Genomic DNA, 6,000 nt, shown 5'->3' on the forward strand with positions numbered 1-6,000 from the left:
CTTTCCTTGGCGTGGAAGGCAAGCTTGGCAATACGGATATGTAGATCTCCTACCATTGTAACCGACTCTGTGTAACCCTAGCCCTCTCCAGTGTCTATATAAACCGGAGGGCTTTAGTCCATAGGACATAACCTCCATTACAACAATCATACCATAGGCTAGCTTCTAGGGTTTAGCCTCCTTGATCTCGTGGTAGATCCACTCTTGTAATACCCATATCATCAATATTAATCGAGCAGGACGTAGGGTTTACCTCCATCAAGAGGGCCCGAACCTGGGTAAAAACATCGTGTCCCTTGCCTCCTGTTACATTCCGCCTAGACGCACAGTTCGGGACCCCCTACCCGAGATCCGCCGGTTTTGACACCGACAAATGGGATCACATCATTAGGAGAATGATGTGATGGACATGACCCATCCGTTAGCTTAGCATTATGGTCGTTACAGTTTCATTGCTACTGCTTTCTTCATGACTTATACATGTTCCTCAGACTATGAGATTATGCAACTCCCGAATATCAGAGGAACACCTTGTGTGCTATCAAACATCACAATGTAATTTGGTGATCATAAAGATGCTCTACAGGTGTCTCCGAAGGTGTTTGTTGGGTTGGCAAAGATCGAAATTAGAATTTGTCACTCCGTGTTTCGGAGAGTTATCTCTGGGCCCTCTCGGTAATGCTCATCACTATATGCCTTGCAAGCAATGTGACTAATGACTTAGTTGCGGGATGAAGTATTACGGAATGAGTAAAGAGACTTGCCGGTAACAGGATTGAACTAGGTATGATGATACGGACAATCGAATCTTGGGCAAGTAACATACCAATGACAAAGGGAACAACGTATGTGGTTATGCGGTTTGACCGATAAAGATCTTCGTAGAATATGTAGTAGCCAATATGAGCATCCAGGTTCCGTTGTTGGTTATTGACCGGAGATGTGTCTCGGTCATGTCTACATAGTTCTCGAACCCGTAGGGGTCCGCACGCTTAACGTTCGATGATGATATGTATTATGAGTTATGTGTTTTTGATGACCGAAGTTTGTTTGGAGTCCCAGATGAGATCACGGACGTAACGAGGAGTCTCAAAATGGTCGTGATATAAAGATTGATATATTGGACCATGTTATTCGGACACCGGAAGTGTTCCGGATAGTTTCAGGTAAAAAGGAGTGCCGGACGGGTTACCGGAACCCCCCGGGGGACTAATGGGCCACCATGGGCCTTAGTGGAGAGTGAGGAGGGCGGCCAGGCAGGGCGCGCCACCCCCCCTCCCTTAGCAGTCTGAATTGGACAATGGAAGGGTGGCGTTGCCCCCTTTCCTACTCCCTTCCCCTCTCCTTTCTTCCCCATCTCTTCCTTGTAGGAGAATCCTACTAGGACTGGTAGTCCTAGTAGGACTCCTCCTCTTGGGCCCGCCCCCTAGGGCTGGCCGGCCTCCCCCTCCCTCCTTTATATATGGGGGCAGGGGGGCACCCTAGAACACACAAGTTTCTCTTAACCGTGTGCGGTGCCCCCCTCCATAGTTACACACCTCGATCATACCATCGTAGTGCTTAGGCGAAGCCCTGCGCCGGTAGCATCATCATCACCGTCACCACGCCATCATGCTGACGGAACTCACCCTTGTCCTCAACTGGATCAAGAGCACGAGGGATGTCATCGAGCTGAACATGTGCTGAACGCGAAGGTGTCATACGTTCGGTACTTGGATTGGTTGGATCGGTTGGATCGCGAAGAAGTTCGAGTAGATCAACCACGTTACTAAATGCTTCCGCTTCGGTCTACGTGGGTACATGGACACAGTCTCCACTCTCGTTGATATGCATCTCCTAGATAGATCTTGTGTGATCATGGGAATTTTTTTGAAATTACCGTGTTCCCCAACAGTGGCATCCAAGCTAGGTCTATGGGTAGATGTTTTTTGCACGAGTAGAACACAAAGAGTTGTGGGCGATAGTAGTCATACTGCTTACCACCACTGTCTTACTTTGATTCGGCGGTATTCTTGGATGAAGTGGCCTGGACCGACATTACATGACCACATTCATGAGACTGGTTCTACCGACGTGCTTATGCACATAGGTGGCTGGCGGGTGTCTGTTTCTCCAACTTTAGTTGAATCGATTTTGACTATGGCCGGTCTTTGTTGAAGGTTAAAACAACACACTTGACAAAAAATTGTTGTAGTTTTGATGCGTAGGTGAGAATCGTTCTTGCTAGAAGCCCGTAGCAGCCACGTAAAACTTGCAACAACAAAGTAGAGGACGTCTAACTTGTTTTTGCAGGGCTGGCTGTGATGTGATATGGTCAAGACATGATATGATATAAATTGTTGTATGAGATGATCATGTTTTGTAACAAAGTTATCGGCAACTGGCAGGAGCCATATGGTTGTCGCTTTATTGTATGCAATGCAATCGCCATGTAATTGTCTTACTTTATCACTAAGCGGTAGCGATAGTCGTAGAAGCAATTGTTGGCGTGATGATAACGATGCTACGAATGAGATTAAGGTGTCGCGCCGGTGACGATGGAGATCATGATGATGCTTCGGTGATGGAGATCATGAGACGATGATGATAGCCATATCATGTCACATATTTTGATTGCATGTGATGTTTATCTTTTATGCATCTTATTTTGCTTAGTACGGCGGTAGCATTATAAGTTGATCCCTTACTAAATTTGAAGGTATAAGTGTTCTCCCTGAGTATGCACCATTGCTACAATTCGTCATGCCGAGACACCACGTGATGATCGGGTGTGATAAGCTCTACGTTCACATACAATGGGTGCAAGCCAGTTTTGCACACGCAGAATACTCGGGTTAAAATTGATGAGCCTAGCATATGTAGATATGGCCTCGGAACACTGAGACCGAAAGGTCAAACGTAAATCATATATTAGATATGATCAACATAGTGATGTTCACCAGTGAAAACTACTCCATCTCCTATGATGATCGGACATGGTTTAGTTGATTTGGATCACGTGATCATTTAGATGACTGAAGGGATGTCTATCTAAGTGGGAGTTCTTAAGTAATATGATTAATTGAACTTCAATTTATCATGAACTTAGTCCTGATAGTTATTTTGCCTGTCTATTCTATTGTAGATCAATGGCTCGTACTACCGTTCCTTTGAATTTTAATGCGTTCCTAGAGAAAGCTAAGTGGAAAGATGATGACAGCAATTACACGGACTAGATCCATAACTTGAGGATTATACTCATTGCTCCACAGAAAAATTATGTCCTGGAAGCACCACTAGGTGCTAGGCCTACTGCAGACGCTACTAATGACGTTAAGAATGTATGGCAGAGCAAAGCTGATGACTACTCGATAGTTCAGTGTGCCATGCTTTACGGTTTAGAATCGGAACTTCAAAGACGTTTTGAACGTCATGGAGCATATGAGATGTTCCAAGAGTTGAAGTTAATATTTCAAGCCAATGCTCGAGTTGAGAGCTATGAAGTCTCCAACAAGTTCTACAGCTGCAAAATGGAGGAGAATAGTTCTATCAGTGAACACATACTCAGAATGTCTGGGTACCATAACCACTTGACTCAGCTAGGAGTTAATCTTCCTGATGATAGTGTCATTGACAGAGTTCTTCAATCACTGCCACCAAGCTATAAAGGCTTCATGATGAACTATAATATGTAAGGGATGAACAAGACAATTCCCGAGCTCTTCGTAATGCTAAAGGCTGCAGAGGTAGAAATCAAAAAGGAGCATCAAGTGTTGATGGTCAACAAGACCACTAGTTTCAAGAAAAAGGGCAAAGGGAACTTCAATAAAGTTGCTGCTCAGGAGAAGAAATCCAAGTCTGGACCTAAGCCTGAAACTGAGTGCTTCAACTACAAAGGGACTGTTCACTGGAAGCGGAACTGCCCCAAGTATTTGGCGGATAAGAAGGATGGCAAAGTGAAAGGTATATTTGATATACATGTTATTCATGTGTACCTTACTAATGCTCGTAGTAGCACCTGGGTATTTCATACTGGTTCTGTTGCTCATATTTGCAACTCGAAACAGGGGCTACAGATTAAACGAAGATTGGCTAAGGACGAGGTGATGATGCGTGTGGGAAATGGTTCCAAAGGTCGATGTGATCGCAGTCGGCACGCTACCTCTATAATTGTTATTTGGTGCCAGCGTTGAGCATGAACATTATATCTGGATCTTGTTTGATGCGAGACGGTTATTCATTTAAATCAGAGTATAATGGTTGTTCTATTTATATGAGTAATATCTTTTATGGTCATGCAACCTTGCTGAGTGGTCTATTTTTGTTGAATCTCGATCATGATGATACCCATGTTTATAATATTGAAGCCAAAATATGCAAAGTTGATAATGATAGTGCAACTTATTTGTGGCACTGACGTTTGGGTCATATCGGTATAAAGTGCATGAAGAAACTCCATTTTGATGGGCTTTTGGAATCACTTGATTATGAATCACTTGGTGCTTGTGAACTGTGCCTCATGGGTAAGATGACTAAAACTCTGTTCTCTGGAACAATGGAATGAGATACTGACTTATTGGAAATAATATGTACTGATGCATGCGGTCCAATGAGTGTTGAGGCTCGTGGCGGGTATCGTTATTTTCTTACCTTCATAGATGATTTGAGCATATATGCTTATATCTACTTAATGAAACATAAGTCTAAAACATTTGAAAAGTTCAAAGAATTTCAGAGTGAAGTGGAAAATCATCATAACAAGAAAATAAAGTTTCTACGATCTGATCGTGGAGGAGAATATTTAGTTACAAGTTTGGTATTCATTTGAAACAATGTGGAATAGTTTCACAACTTACGCCACCTGGAACAACACAATGAAATGGTGTGTCCTAACATCGTAACTGTATTTTGTTGGATACGGTGCGATCTATGATGTCTCATACTGATTTACCACTATCATTTTGGGGTTATGCTTTAGAGACGGCTGCATTCACTTTAAATAGGGCACCATCAAAATCCATTGAGACGACACCTTATAAACTGTGGTTTGGCAAGAAACCAAAGTTGTCGTTTCTTAAAGTTTGGGGTTGTGATGCTTATGTGAAAAAGCTTCAACCTGATAAGATCGAACCCAAATCGGAGAAGTGCGTCTTCATAGGATACCCAAAGGAAACTGTTGGGTACACCTTCTATCACAGATCCGAAGGCAAAATCTTTGTTGCTAAAAATGGATCCTTTCTAGAGAAGTGAGTGGGAGGAAAGTAGAACTTGATGAGGTAATTGTACCTTCTCCCTTATTGGAAAGTAGTTCATCACATAAATCGATTCTAGTGATTCCTACACCAATTAGTGAGGAAGTTAATGATGATGATCATGAAACTTCAGATCAAGTTACTACCGAACCTCGTAGGTCATCCAGAGTGCGATCCACACCAGAGTGGTACGGTAATCCTGTTCTGGAAGTCATGTTACTAGACCATGGTGAACCTACGAACTACGAGGAAGCGATGATGAGCCCAGATTCCACGTAATGTCTTGAGGCCATGAAATCTGAGATGGGATCCATGTATGAGAACAAAGTGTGGACTTTGGTGGATTTGCCCGATGATCGGCAAGCCATAGAGAATAAATGGATCTTCAAGAAGAAGACTGACGCTGACGGTAATGTTACTGTCTACAAAGCTCAACTTGTTGCGAAAGGTTTTCGACAAGTTCAAGTATTTGACTATGATGAGACTTTCTCACCCGCAGCGATGCTTAAGTCTATTCGAATCATGTTAGAAATTGTCACATTTTATGATTATGAAATTCTGCAGATAGATGTAAAAACTGCATTCCTAAATGCATTTCTCGAAGAAGAGTTATATATGATGCAACCAGAAGGTTTTGTCAATCCAAAGGGTGCTAACAAAGTGTGCAAGCTCCATCGATCCATTTATGGACTGGTGCAAGCTTCTCAGAGTTGGAATAAACACTTTGATAGTGTGATCAAAGCATATGGTTTTATACAGACTTTTGGAG

The sequence above is a fragment of the Triticum aestivum genome, chromosome 7B, assembly GCF_018294505.1.
Source record: "Triticum aestivum cultivar Chinese Spring chromosome 7B, IWGSC CS RefSeq v2.1, whole genome shotgun sequence".
Lineage (NCBI taxonomy): Eukaryota > Viridiplantae > Streptophyta > Magnoliopsida > Poales > Poaceae > Triticum > Triticum aestivum.